The sequence below is a fragment of the Talpa occidentalis genome, unplaced genomic scaffold (assembly GCF_014898055.3).
Source record: "Talpa occidentalis isolate TD23 unplaced genomic scaffold, MPIMG_talOcc4v2.1 talOcc4.10, whole genome shotgun sequence".
NCBI classification, from domain to species: domain Eukaryota; kingdom Metazoa; phylum Chordata; class Mammalia; order Eulipotyphla; family Talpidae; genus Talpa; species Talpa occidentalis.
In genome coordinates, this window is record NW_023600993.1 from 105,429,373 (window position 1) to 105,442,986 (window position 13,614).

The 13,614-nt window shown below is 58.5% G+C and overlaps 1 protein-coding gene across 2 annotated transcripts in view; it reads left to right on the plus strand.

Annotated features, from left to right (window-relative positions):
• PHACTR3 (phosphatase and actin regulator 3) overlaps positions 1–13,614 on the plus strand; it is a 100,349-nt gene that overhangs the window by 49,474 nt on the left and 37,261 nt on the right. The gene's annotated exons all lie outside the window — the stretch shown is intronic.

Genomic DNA, 13,614 nt, shown 5'->3' on the forward strand with positions numbered 1-13,614 from the left:
GAACAGAACAGGAGGACTGACTGAAATCCACTGCTGAGGGGAGCAGCGGGCGAGATAGGAGGGGTCTGCCGTGCCATGTGGGTATCTCCCCGGCCGGCCGGGGGATCAAATGTGGGCTGCAGAGGCTGCAGACGGCCCATAGGCTGCGGACAGCTTCATAGGTTGCTTCTCAATCCCTTGCGCCGCCAAGGAGGCCCCCTTTTCTTTATATTTAAACTTCACTGTTTGCACGTGAGGTGTAATGTCCTGACCTGAGTAAGTTCAGACACTGAGTGCCAACCTCGGAATTGTCCATTTTTGCTATTGGTTTGAGATGCTAATTTTATCATATACCCCCTTTTTATATTTATACTAAGTTCCCCTTTTTCTTTTATTTACCTTACTCTGTCCTCTTAATAACTTTAGTTTTATTATATATTTTAATACCCAGCTTCCTTTATACTTATATATATTTTTAATTGCAATTAAAATTAAGATGTAATGATGTATTATTACATTTATTTGTTATCTATTTTAATATGAGGCTCCTCGCATTCTAGTTTTCTGTCACATGTATTCTATAGGAAGAAGAGCAATATAGGGCCTCCCTGATGGCGCAAGGGGTTAAGCATCACACTATGACGCAATCGCAGCCTCTGCAGCACGAGTTTGATCCCCGGCCTGCCAGGGAGCTACCCACATGGCGCAGCAGACCTCTCCTGTCTCCCCGCTGCTCCCCTCAGCAGTGCTTTCCATCTGTCTGCCTGTTCTGCTCCCCACTCTGTCTCTGGTGAATCCTCTCATCCCCCGCACCTCTGACCTGTCCCCCAGCTCTTGCATAAATAAATACATCTTTAGAGAAAAAAACGAATAGCAATATAATCAGGTTATAATCAACTTAGATTACATCACACAGCTAGAATTACATGTGGTTGATAAAGTGATTTGGAGAATCAGTCTCCTTACCAAGTTAAGTTGTTCATTCAAGACTCTGGTCTCTATCGCCGTTACTTGAGATGCTTTAAAAAGCGAGTATTACTTTCTGTTTAAATTTACAGTTTCCCCTGAGGAGTCCGACAATTTCTCGTGAGTTTCTTTTCTGTGTGTTCGTGTTTGCTGTTGCAGTTGGTATTTTCATTTTCCTGACGGGGTGCTGCCCACTTCTTAGGGAACATCACAGATTCGGGTCCGTCGTTTTCCAACAAGTGAGCTCGGAGACTCTTCATCTCTAAAACAGTTTTCCCCTTGGTTCTCTTCAGCTCTCGGTGGCGCTCGGGGGGAGGAGGGGCAGATGTGCGATGTGAGGTGGGAGGGGTCCCCCTGAGTCGTGGCTGGCCCTGATTTTGGGGGGCTTGGTTTGTCCTTCGGGAGACGGCCTCAGGGTCTGGATGGGGCCGAAGGCATCAGCCCAGCCAGCACGGTGGGCACAGGAGCAGCCGAGTTTGCCAGCCTGCCCCGTGTGCAGACCCGCTCCTACCCCGTCTCCAACAGCCGCTCGATTCTGTTTCAGCTCCTGCGAGGCTGCTGAAATACTTCGCCCTTTCTCTTGCACCTTTGGCTCTGCCAGTTGGACAAATGTGCCAGCGGGCAGCTCCTAATTCCCAGCTGCATCGTCTCATCCTTGCTAGCCTTTGTCTGGGAGACGCAGTCCCGCCAGGGTCAGCTCCCATCTGCCCTGCTCCCTCTCTTGCCATCGCTTCCCCGAACCCTCGCGCCCATGCCACGGGGCAGCCTTCCCTTTCCCTGAGACTCCTCCAGCCCCAAGGGCCCTGCACTCCCTACGAGGCCGAGGCCCCGTCAAGCGCTCCACCTTCAGAAAAGCCTGGAGGAGAACATGGGAGTTCCCCCTCTGCATCCGAATGGATGCTCCTGGCTACAGCTGCCCCTACCACGTCTTTTTCCCCCGACGTTTTGTTATAGTGTTGATGAGAAAAATAACCCAGCCGCTTTCGAAAGGAAGCTATTGCGATTGATATTTTCATTTTCCTATTTTGTTAACTGAGTGACGGCTGCTAACTTACTAGGAAAACATCACCTGAATCATTTGCTCAAAGTCAGTCTCCACAAGCCCACTGATGACATCGGGAACATACAAATCAAATGAAAATCGCATGAAATCACATCGCCCCCAGTGCATGGCTGCAAATATTTGCATGCTGTTCATCTTTTTTAATGTACACACAGATATACACGTTATAATACTGATGTCATCGCAGCTATAATTACACATCCTGCTTTTAAATATAGCGTTGTGTCTTGAAATTTTTCACTGTCAGTCAATGTTTTCAAGCACACGATTTCCACGGAGGAGTGAAGTTCTGTCCTTCCTCGTCCACCGTTCACATCCCCTGCTGCTGGGGCGGGTGGGGTTTCCCTCGTGCAGAGAGAGCTTTGTGTTTACCTCCTTCTTGAGAGATCTGTGCCTGTTCAAGGGCTACAAACTTTGAAAGCTCTTCTCACACACTGCCAAGCTGCTTCTCAGGGAGACAGTATCAATTTACACCACCATCTGCAACCCTCTCGTCTTTCCAAATCCTCCGATATGATGAGCAGCTAGCAAATACCAGCTTGGCAAAAATGGAAGCTCATTATTTAATTTACTTCTTTTGGACAGCTTGTGGAACTGAATTTTCTTTTCGTATTTTTGCTGTTTACTTTTTTTCTTCAAGAGACCAAGTCTCCTGTACACTTGTCAACTGGGAGTGGAGGAAGGGTAAGCCTTTGTTTTCCTTGTCGCTTTTGATGTGGTCTCTGTGTATTAAAGATTTCGCCCTCTGTGATTTATTGTGACTGTGGCCCAGCGGTCACCGTCAGGTGTTCTGCATGGATTTTGAATTAAACTCTTTAGATTAACCCACTCCTTTGTTCTTGAATGCTGCCATTTATTTTTTTTTAAAGATTTATTTATTTATGCACACAAGAACTGGGGTACTGGCCAAAGGTGTGTGTGTGGGGGGGGGGTGGTGAGAGGATCCACCAGAGACAGAGTGGGGAGCAGAACAGGCAGACTGACTGAAATACACTGCTGAGGGGAGCAGCAGGGAGGCAGGAGAGGTCTGCTGCACCCTGTGGGTAGCTCCCTGCCCGGGGATTGAACTTGTGCTGCAGTGGCTGCAGACAGCTTCATAGGTTGCATCTTAACCCCTTGCGCCACTAGGGAGGCCCTAATGCTTCTATTTCTATTAAGCTTAAAGAGTTTCATTTTCACTCCGTCTTAGTTTTTCCTCTGTTTCCTGCATCGTACTGGGACCTCAACTGAGTCTGTCTTCACGTGCCCAGGAGCGCCCCCAAGGGCTCTTCCCAGACCTCTGCTTAGGGTTCCGCCCCAGTTGGCTGCCAGGGCCTTGCCCCTCACCAGCCAGCAGCTTCCTGTCCTCCCGCTCAGTGGCGGGAGGAAGGTGGCCAGGTGGGCATGGCTGGCCACAAGCAGACAGGCTCCCCAGGCACTGGAGCCCCCTCAGTGCCCTGGCATTTTGCCTGGTCCCCTTGAGCAAGAACTTCCCAACCTGGGGGATTGCTGCTGCTCCGCGGACACACCTGTGCTTCATCAGGTGAATGCTGCTCCTTGAGGGTGGCGGTGGGATGGGTCATCAAATTGCACCCCACAGTGATGCCCCCTCTGGCCACCACAGAAATCCCACGGCCTGTGGTCAGAAGCACCTTGGCCAGGAGTGGCAGCACAGACGGCTGTGCCCCCAGGCCCTGGCTCCCCAGCCCAGCCCCAGCGGAGGCCCTGTCAGCACTGCTGGTGAGCCCAGACCACAGGCACCTGGTGCCCACGTGGCCCTGGCCACTCAGTCACGCTGGGAGACACGTTCTCTTTTGATGGCAAAGCATTACATTGAGCGTGGCGGGTCGCTGCAACAGCGCGGAAGCTGCCCTGCAGCACAGCGGGGAGTGCCGCTTTCCCAGGGTGGGGTCTAGGGCTTGGCTTCCAGCTCGCAGGCCAGATGGGCGCAGGGGAGTAAGTCCCCCTGGGGCCTCGAGGCTCCTGACTGCCTTGGAGCTGGGGAAGCAGAGACCCACAGACATTTCCATCACATTTGTTTTCCTATTTACATTTTAACATTTAAATGGCTTCTTGGCCGCGTCTTCCTTTCCTGCACAGCATGGACAGTCAGAAGACAAGTTTTTTTAATATAAAAAAATCAGGAACATTTTATTGACAGGCAGCACTCCCATAAAAACGCCAGACTCGGCCCTTCCCTGTGGCGCAGCGGTTGAGCGCTGGGCTGCGAAGCTGCCCGCAGCCTCTGCAGCGCCGGTTCGATCCCCGGCCAACGGGTGAGGGTCCCACATGGTCCACAGACCTCTCCTGCCGCCCACTGCTCCCCTCAGCAGCGTATTTCGTCAGTCTGCCTGCTCTGCTCCCCGCTCTGGCTCTGGTGAATTCTCTCACCCTCCTGTGCATCTGACTGTCCCCAGTGCTTGTATGAATAAATAAATAAATCTTTAAAAAAAAAATATGCCAGACTCCCAAGCGTGCAAAGCACCGAATGAATGAGCATGTCTTTGGCACGAGTGTTTGCGGGGAGACCCGTATCGTACACATTTCCCACTGTGACTTGACTTTTCATTCACTTGATGGTATCTTTTGATGAAAAGAAATATTTAATCTCCATTTAAATATTGAGATATTTCTCATGTTTCCCTTTGTGTGTCTTGTTTAAGGAATATTTGCTTATCTCGAAACCACGAAAATATTCTTCTATGTTTTCTATTAGTTTTATTGTTTTATCCTGACATTTAGAAGTCAGGATCGATTTTGACTTGGGGCGAGGGAGGACTCACGATCAGTGTTTCCGACGGATAGCCGGAGGCTCAGCCCCATTCGTGGCAAGGGCTGGCCTGTCCCACTGCACGGCTGCGTCCCTGCTCCTAATCAGGCACTGGGTCTGGGTGGTCTCTGCCTGCCCCGCACATACTGTTTCGGGGTCTCTGTCCTTGCGTGGAGAGCACGTTGTCATCCCTATTGTGGATTTATAACCAGTCAGGGCGGGCGCGTGTAACTCCCTCACGGCGCGTGTTCTTCGAGATTATCTCAGCCATTCAGTCCTATTCATGTCCATATGAAAGTCATAAATAATTCCACACACACACACACACGCACACACACACACACACACGGGGATATGTTACTGTTTTAATTTGAGTCCCAGGGTCATTTTGGGAAGAAATGGTATCATGAAAGCCTCCAGCTTCCTCATCTACGAGCAGGGCACCTGCCACTGTGGCTCGATTTCTTTGCTCTCAACAATCCTTTCCGGTTAGAGGTTGCATGCCCATCTCTCCCTGGGGTTATTTTGAGGTGTGTTGTGGGTTTTTTGATGACTTTTAAAATGGTCTCATTGTTTAAATACCCTTTTCTGAATCTTTGATTCTGGCATATAGAAATGCAGTTTATTTTTGTCTATGGAACAACTATATAAGAAGCTTGCCAAATTAATTTGTTCTATTGATAGTTCTAGCAATTCTTTTGGATTTTCTAAAAACATTTCTCTAGGGGGAAAAAAGAACTTCATTTCTTCTTATCCAGTTCTCCAACTTGCTGATCCTTGCCGTACTGGTGAAAACCTTTAGTATAATTTTAGACAAAGACACCTTGTCTCATCCCCAGTCTCAGCGGGAAAACTCTCGATATTTCATCACTATGAGTTTCTAATAGATTTTTTCTATATACCTTTCTGAGCCTAAGAAAGTTCCTTCTATTCCCAATGAGCTAACGGTTGTTAATCATAAATGCGGGGTGTGTTGCGCCGAGCGCCAGCTCTGTGTTTATTGAAATGGGTGATTTTCCCTCTTACTCAGCTGGCAAAGTTTTTGCTGACTGATTTTTGACGCTGAGCCCCCCTGTCTGCTGGACCAAGCCCACCCGCCTCGGGATGTCTCTGCACGTGGGTTTCAACCCCCCACCCTTCGTCGCTGCCACTGTGCTGAGCCCTGTCCGGTGCTGCGTCCAGGCCCCGGGACTCTCAGGATAGGCCGCTCTTCCACGAGTCTGTCCGCGGGTGGGAAAGACTCACGTTATTTCTTCTTTAATAAATGATATAGAGGGGTTCACGGCTGGGTCCACGCGGCCTGCCCCCGAGTGTTGACTATTGGAGGAAAAACGTCCTGGGCAGATGTTGCCACCTGAAAACAGACAAACAGTTGGGGACCCCCGGCGTCGTCCACGTTTCCCCTGGCGGGATGGACTCACTCACTTCCCAAATGCCCCGATGTCTCCACACGCTGGACACTGCTGGGCAGCAGAGCCAAGACCACAAGTAGCCTTTGGGCCAAAGCAGTGGGTCCAGGCTAGAGTGTGTCCAGCTCCTGGGGCCTGGCCGTGACCCGTCCTCCAGCTCCCCTCCCTCTGAGATGCCCCTACCCAAATGTTCTGACTCTGGGTGTCTGCCCTGCACCCCGTGCTGCCTGGTGGGGAGGAGGCGGGATGGGTGGGTGGGTGGGTGGGTGGAGAATGGATGGACACAATGCAATCGAAGTTTATTGTGCTCACGAGGCAGGCAGAGCTCAGCTGATCCGGAGCCTTGCTTTATCCCAAGCTCATTTTGTTTCCATCATAAATGCACATCCAGGCAGTGTTTTTTGTTCTCATAAAAACTGAAAGAGGCCCGGGAGGATTTATTCAGTGGATCCTTCTGGGCGGGATAATGAAAAAGCTGCTAACTTTTTAATTGAAGCTTTGATGGAGGCCATCGTGGAGGCGCGTGCGTGGGGAGGGGTAAGCACAGTGGGGTCTCCCCCGTGTCCCTGGGCAAGGCTGGCACTGCCCAGGTTGCTCCACCTTCCACGGGACCCACGCACCGGCTCACCTTTCTTTCCCCCCGAGGCTCGGTGCTGAGAGTGTCCCCTGGGCGCCACCACAGCCCCAAAGAGGAGGCGCTGTCACGGCCCATGTTCTGCGGCCTGGACGTCCTCGCAGGAGGCCCGGCAGGCACCGCGAGGGGCTCTGAGATCCAGGAGGCGCCTCAGCTCTGCGCTTTGCCTCTTTGACCTGAGCTGAAAGAGTAGGCCCGTCCCTTCCTTTGGGGCCTTAATAAGGAGACATGATGTGAGTAGCAAGAATTCTGTTGCTAACATGGAGCTTTGGGATCCCTCCCGAGGGCTAATTTTCTGGCCACCCGAAGTCTAAGAAAAACTCTGCAGAAACTTGGGGTCCACATCTGAGACGAACCCTCAGGGTCGCACACAGCCGGGCCTGTGGACGATCCAGCAGACACCTGCCCCCGGATCCTGCTCACACCCCTCTGCCCCCGCAGCTCGGGCGGGGCTGGGTTGTCAGCTTCCCTAGACGGAGCTGCTGGAGGTCGCCCCCTCCATGGGGAGTCGTGGCCGGCCGGACAGTTTCTTCCTTCGCCGCAGTTGCTTTCTAGTTAATGTCCAGGGTAACTTTCGACTCCAGCGTGAAGTGATTCTCAGCCAGGATTGCTTAACCCGTGTGTTTTTGGAAACCTGGAAGCCTGGAGCGACGGCGTGACGAGGTCATCGCGGCATGCCCCGCCGCCAGGTCAGGGGCGCGTCCTGGAGTGTCAGCGAGGGTGTGTCCCGCAGCGGGGGCGGCTGAAACCCGGAGCCGCCCGTGCCATGTGCCCGTCCCCCGATACCCAGAGGGTTCAATCCAAGCCAACAAATTCGTCCTGGGGGAAGAAGCCGAGAGGCGCCGCGAGTGTCGAGGATGCCAGCATGTCGCGGGGTCTCCGTGGGGGCACCTGCGGGTGCTCGGTGGTCAGAGGCCTTCCCGCTTCCCAGGCTGGGGCCCGCGAGGGCCATCCCTGCCCAGAGAAGACCCGCAGGTCTCGCGAAGATAATGTGCCCAAGGGTCCAGTTGCGGGAGGTTTTTGAAACATCAGTCCCTTCGCGGCCCTGCTCACACCGGGCGAAGAAGCGGCTGAGGGCCCGGGCCGCGGCTGGGGCTGCAGGCCGGGCCCCCCATCTCCTCCGGTTGTTGGTGGCATTTTTTTCAAGGGAATTTCCTGCCTTTTATTTCTCTCCCTGGGGCGACGCTACTCTGCTAGAGTCAGGTGCTGGATCCTTAGAAGCAGAATCTGACCGTGCGTGTCTGTGGGGGGCCGGGGGCGCTGGGCGATTTCACGGAGCGGGTTTCAAGCTTCCGCCGCGTGGCCCGGATCAGAACCCGCTTCCTCCGGCTGCGTGGGCTCCGTGGCGCCGCGTCTGCTCCCCGGCCGTCGCCCGGGACGCTCGCCCCTCCCACTCCGGGGCCAGCAGGGAGAAGGAGGCTGCCCGAGTGCACGCCCCCCGGACACGGCTGCCGTTCTGTGGGGTTGACCAGAGTGGAATCGTCAGGGTCAGCTGCGTGAGGCGCTGCGGGGCTGTTCTCTGCAGCGGGGTCTCGTCTGCAGCCCCACAGCACCGTGGGGCCCTCCTGGGTCCCGGGCCTTGGCAGCGAGCGTGGCGGGGAAGGGTCCCCTCGCCCTCTTTCTAACTGGGGTGCTCAGAGGGCTTCCCCCTGGGGACCTTTCCAGAGGGACTGCTTGAAGCAGAGCTGGTGGACCATGGCCCAGGGGCCAAATCGCCCCCATTGGACTTTATAAATAAAGCTTTATTAACCCGCAGCTCGGCCCTTTCATTCCCGCACCAGCTGCGTGGGCAGCAGGCTTGGCGCCGGGAGCCCAGCCGTGGCCACAGGGCCTCGGGCCGTGAAGCCTCAGCCCTCACTAGCCGGTGCCTCATCGCAGAGTGCGCTGGTCCAAGCAAAATGAATAGGGGACACGTTTTCAAAATGCAAATTGTTGGAGCAGAATTTCCCAGCCTTTGACGTGCGTTTAATTCCTCTGAAAGATGCTACGGTGTGCGGACACTTCGACGCGACATTGCTGGTCCTTAAGCTTCGGCTGACCTCACACGAGCCTCACCTCGCAGCTAGGTATGGCTCCGCGTGCGGCCGTGCTGTCCGTCCGCTCCTGCACAGCAGGCCTGGGTGCGGCCGTCCCCCGCCGCTCTGAACCCTCGCCCTCCTCCGTCGTGTGCGAGCTCGGGGAGGCTGTCTCCACCAGCCGCTTCCAGCTCCTGCAATGTCTTTGGGCTTCTTGCCAGAGCTGCTCTCCGAGTGGGCCTCGACCCACACAGACGCGTCCGGCTCCGTCCAGTGGCTGAGGGGCAGCAGGGGTGGGCACGAGGGCCGCCCTGCAGTCTTCACGTTTCGTTCCTGGTGCCAAACTCCAGGCAGCATTTCAGACCCACCTGCCTTATGGCCGGGGCTGGTCTCCACCGGGGAGTGGGGCGCTGGGCTGGCAGGCCCGCGGCCATTGGCAGAACCTGGGGCTTGATAGAAACAGATGGACCTTGCTGTTGAATGTGCTGTTTTCTCCATAACACATGGAGGAAAAGACACCACTTGGAGAATGTCTTGATTTTTCCGCCGTTGTCAGAGGCGTGGGTGGCCATGGGAGTGGGGGTGGGGCATGTTCCCTTGTCCTTGTGGGGAGGGGACCTGAGGCCCCTGGAATGTTCCAGCCCAGCCTCCACTAAGAGCTTAGAGACTGCTAATGGCTCCCAGACACTGGGGGGAAGGTGTCTCTGTTCCTAAATAAATTGTAATTAACACCACTTAGCAGGAGAACGTCCAGCCACTGCCCTCATGTGGGACCCCACTGCACAGCTTCTGTGCAGGGCACAGGGGGGTGGAGTCAGCTTGCCCGATGCAGGGGGAGGAGAAGCTGGCCAAGCTGCTGGAGGGGACCCATGGCGGGACTGCCCAGTCCCCGCTGGGATCACAGATGGTGGGGGTCTGCGGGGAAGCTGCATTATGGGCAGCATTTTCCCCACTGTCTTCGCCCACGAGGCACCAGGTCGGGGCGACGCTGGGGCTGTGCCAGGCTAGTGAGGCTGATCCCAGAGACCCCGGCTCCAAGGCTGATCTGCTGCTCACCAGCTCCCGCCTCCGTCTGCACTTGCTCAGCGTGAACTGGAGCTGAAGGGTCGCGCCTGCCTCTAGGGGTGATGGCTCAGAATGAACACACAGAGTTCGGGGCTCCCTGGAGCGTTCCAGGGCTCGCCGTCCCCCATGGAAGCTCGCGTGCGCCTCAGCCTGCAGGGGCCCATGTTCACGCTGCAGCTCAGCGAGGCCCCTGCGTCACCTTCTCTGCTTCTCGGCCCCTGGACCCTGAGCAAGGGGGGGAGATGCTGAGGCAGTGGCCAGCCAGCAGGAGGCCCGGTGGTCACAGGCCTGGGTGAGCCCTGGCGAGGAGGGCAGAGGGACCCGTCACTGTTATGACCATTGACCTACCTTCCGTGCTGGTGCCACAAGGCCCGGCTCTGCTGCTGAGGCCCTTGTTCCCTCCAGACCAGCGGCAGCGGCTTCCGCACGCAGAGGCGCAGTCCTGTCGGGTCCTGCCAGAGCCACGCAGCTGGGGCGGGAATGAAAGGGCCGAGCTGCGGGTTAATAAAGCTTTATTTATAAAGCCCAATGGGGGCGATTTGGCCCCTGGGCCATGGCCACCAGCTCTGCTTCAAGCAGTCCCTCTGGAAAGGTCCCCAGGGGGAAGCCCTCTGAGCACCCCAGTTAGAAAGAGGGCGAGGGGACCCGTCCCCGTCACGCTCGCCGCCAAGCCTGGGACCCAGGGGGCCCCGCTGCTGTGGGGCTGCAGACGAGGCTGTGCCCGGGGTCCGGCCTGTGCCCTCCACGGCTCGTGTCCCGTTCACGGGGCCTGACCCCGGGATCTTCCCGTTTGCCCCCTTGTTCCCTTCCCCTTCACGGGCTTCTCCCCTCTGGCTCCAGCGCAGACCGCTCTGTGCTCCGGGGGCCTCGGGGGACACGGGAGTGAGTCCCTGAGGTCGCAAATAAAACCCATAAGCCGGAGCCGCTGCCAGCGGCGTCACTCGCTGGGTCTCCCTCAGCGGGGGCCCCTGGGGCCTGGCCTCGCGGGCTTCCCGCCACGGCCCGGAGAGGTGGAGAGAGGGGGGATGGCGAGGGGGCAGAAAGGGCCGACATCGCTCGGGTGCCAGGGAAGCCTCCACCGTAGCCCCCTGAGCTCCCGCAGGCGCAGGGGCCCCGGGATACGCGCCGGTGACGACCAGAGGGCGCCGCTCCTGCCCGCATGGAACTTCGGTCCCTGCGGGAAAGACAGATGACCCCACAAGGACGCGTGCCGGGCGACCTCCTGCAGGGACGGGGGCGCAGGAGTGGGGGTGTGGGGCCGCACCACGCGGACGTCTGCCCGTGAGCTCGGCCACGCGGGCGGCTCCTTCCCGCCGAGACCGGGGCCCGCCTTGCGGGTTTTCAGGTGGGACACGGGAGGTGGGTGGGGCGGGGGCCCGAGACCAGCGTCTGCCTGCCCCGAGCCCACGGAGGGGGGGGCTGGCGCTGTCTGGGGGTGCAGACACCCCGGCTCCCGTGTCTGTGCTGCCTGCCCGCCCTCCGGCACTTGGGAACCGCAGGGCCCTGCTGTGTGGCTGCAGGTGCCTCTTGCTCACACGATGTGGGAAATGTTTCCGCTAATTAGCTGCTAATTCCTCACAGGCGGAGGCGCCCTGGCACGGGCGCTGCCCTGCTCTCCGGAGGCCCAGGGCCCGCTCACGTGCTGCACCCGGGCGCCCTCCGCGGCAGGGAGGGGGCCCTCGCAGCCCCAGAGACCCCAGAGACACCCAGCTGGGGTTGGAGGGAAGCATCTGGGTGCGCCCACCCTCTTCTCTGTGGGTGCCTACGCACAGGGCCCCCTCTCTCCTCATACACCCCTGCCCCTCACACCCGCTCTCGCTCACTGCACCCATGTGCACGGCGAGGCACCCCTGCCCCTCCCTTGGGTGTCTCCCTGTCACCCAAGAGACCTTGATTGGAGGTTTCTGAGGTGCAAGTCAGCTCCATGGGCTGCCGAGCCCTGTGTCCCATCACTTGGACACAGGTGTTGGGGGGCAGGTGCTCCCCCCGGGGCACTGGAGGTGCAAACGTCAGACCCTGGGGGTCTGTGGCCTCTGGGCCTGGGCTCTTGGCCCCTGGTGACAGCAGTCTCCTGGGGCGTCGCTCCTGGCCCAGCACAAGGGACAATTGGTAAGAGACAAAGCAGGTCTCTGAGCTGGGGTTCCACTGGGCTCCCTGCTGGACGTGCAGCCACGTGTGCGCGGCTGGTGTCTGCACGTGCTGGTGTGCGCACAGCGGGGCAAGAGGAAGGGGGCGAGGAGTGGAGTCCCCGGGTGGGGGCTGTTTGGGGCCAGGTGATGAGCAGCGCAGCTTCTTAATTCACACCTGCAGCTGCAGCGCCTCCCACGCCAGGTGGGCTCTGCTGCTCAGCTCTGTCCCTCTGCACTGGGGCCGTCTTGGCACCTGCTTGGCATCATAAAGGCGTGACTCGGTGACTCGGTGGCCCAGTGAACGGCTGACTAGATTCTTGAGTGGATTCTCGAGGCGAGAGAGCCGCAGCTGCTCAGTGGCCCAGCGCCCCCATGAGCCAGGCTGTGCTGAGGACACCCGTGGGCTCAGCATGGGTGGGGACCCCATAGTGGCGTCTCCTCTGGGCAGGGCTTAGCCGTTGACCGTGATCCCACCCAGACTCGCCTCTTGGGCTTCCCTCCGGCTCCCTTCGCCTGCAGGCGTGCTTCCGGGGACCGCGGCTCCCGGCGGGCCGAGGCAGCTCAGAGCAGTGAGTGACCCTCAGCCCGCTCAGCATCGGGACCTTCGGCTTCATCTTCAGACGAGCTGCAGGCGTGGGGAGACCCGGCCAGTTCCTTCTCTTTTGTGCCAGCGTCGCCTCCCGGACCCCGGCTTTCCTGGGGCCGCGCGGCTCTGGCTTCCCGCTGCCATCTGGCCCCGTGGGCGGGGGGAGGGGGCGAGGACAGGAACACGGCCCGAAGCGTCTGGAGGAAAGGCCATCCGTGCCTGCAGCCTGCAGGGGGCTGTGAGCGCTGGGGGGCCCGTGCGGCTGCCGCTGCCCCCCGCTTCCTCACTCGCCCCCCCGCCCCCGGGTGCTGGGCCGTGGGTGACCGTGGGACCCCCCCGGACACAGCCCCTGGACAGTTAATAGGGGGGTAGCCCCGGGTGCTGCCTCTCGTGTTCCCCGGGCTGTGTCCTGGCCTGGGTGGTGAATGGGCACGGTCGCCCCAAGGCGGCTCAGCAGAGCGGGGGCTCCGGAGCTGGCTGGCGAGGCCGCCCCACTCCCTTCCTTGCTCCGGGAGCCCAGGAAACAGCTCACGGTGCTGAGCCTCAGCTCGCTTGTCTGTAAACGGGGCACACAGACAGTTTCTGCCCCATAACTATGGAGGATGAAACCAGACGCCCCCAGCCAGTGCCTGGCCCGGGCCAGCGGCGACTGCCCCGGCCCCCACCCTGCAGGAGAAACCACCAGGGAAGTTTCTGCCAGAGCCGCCCGCCCTGACCAGTGAGCCAGAGAGGCCAGCCGGCCGAGGCCGTGCGCCCCTGGGCTGTGCGTGCGCCTCTGAGCCGCACGTCTCCCCGCGCCCGACTTCCTCTCAGCCCCAGCTCCCGGTGTCCGGACCCGAACTGTGGGAGTGGAGGCCTCGGGCTGTGGACAGCACCTCGGACTTGCCTGGAGGCTGCAGCCAGGCTGCCATCCCGGGGTGTCCCGGGCTCCTGAGGCATCACTCCCACGGCTCTTGAGAGGCCTGAGCACGGCGGGGCCGGGATCCAGATGCGGCTACATCGGGCCTCCTTGGGGAAGC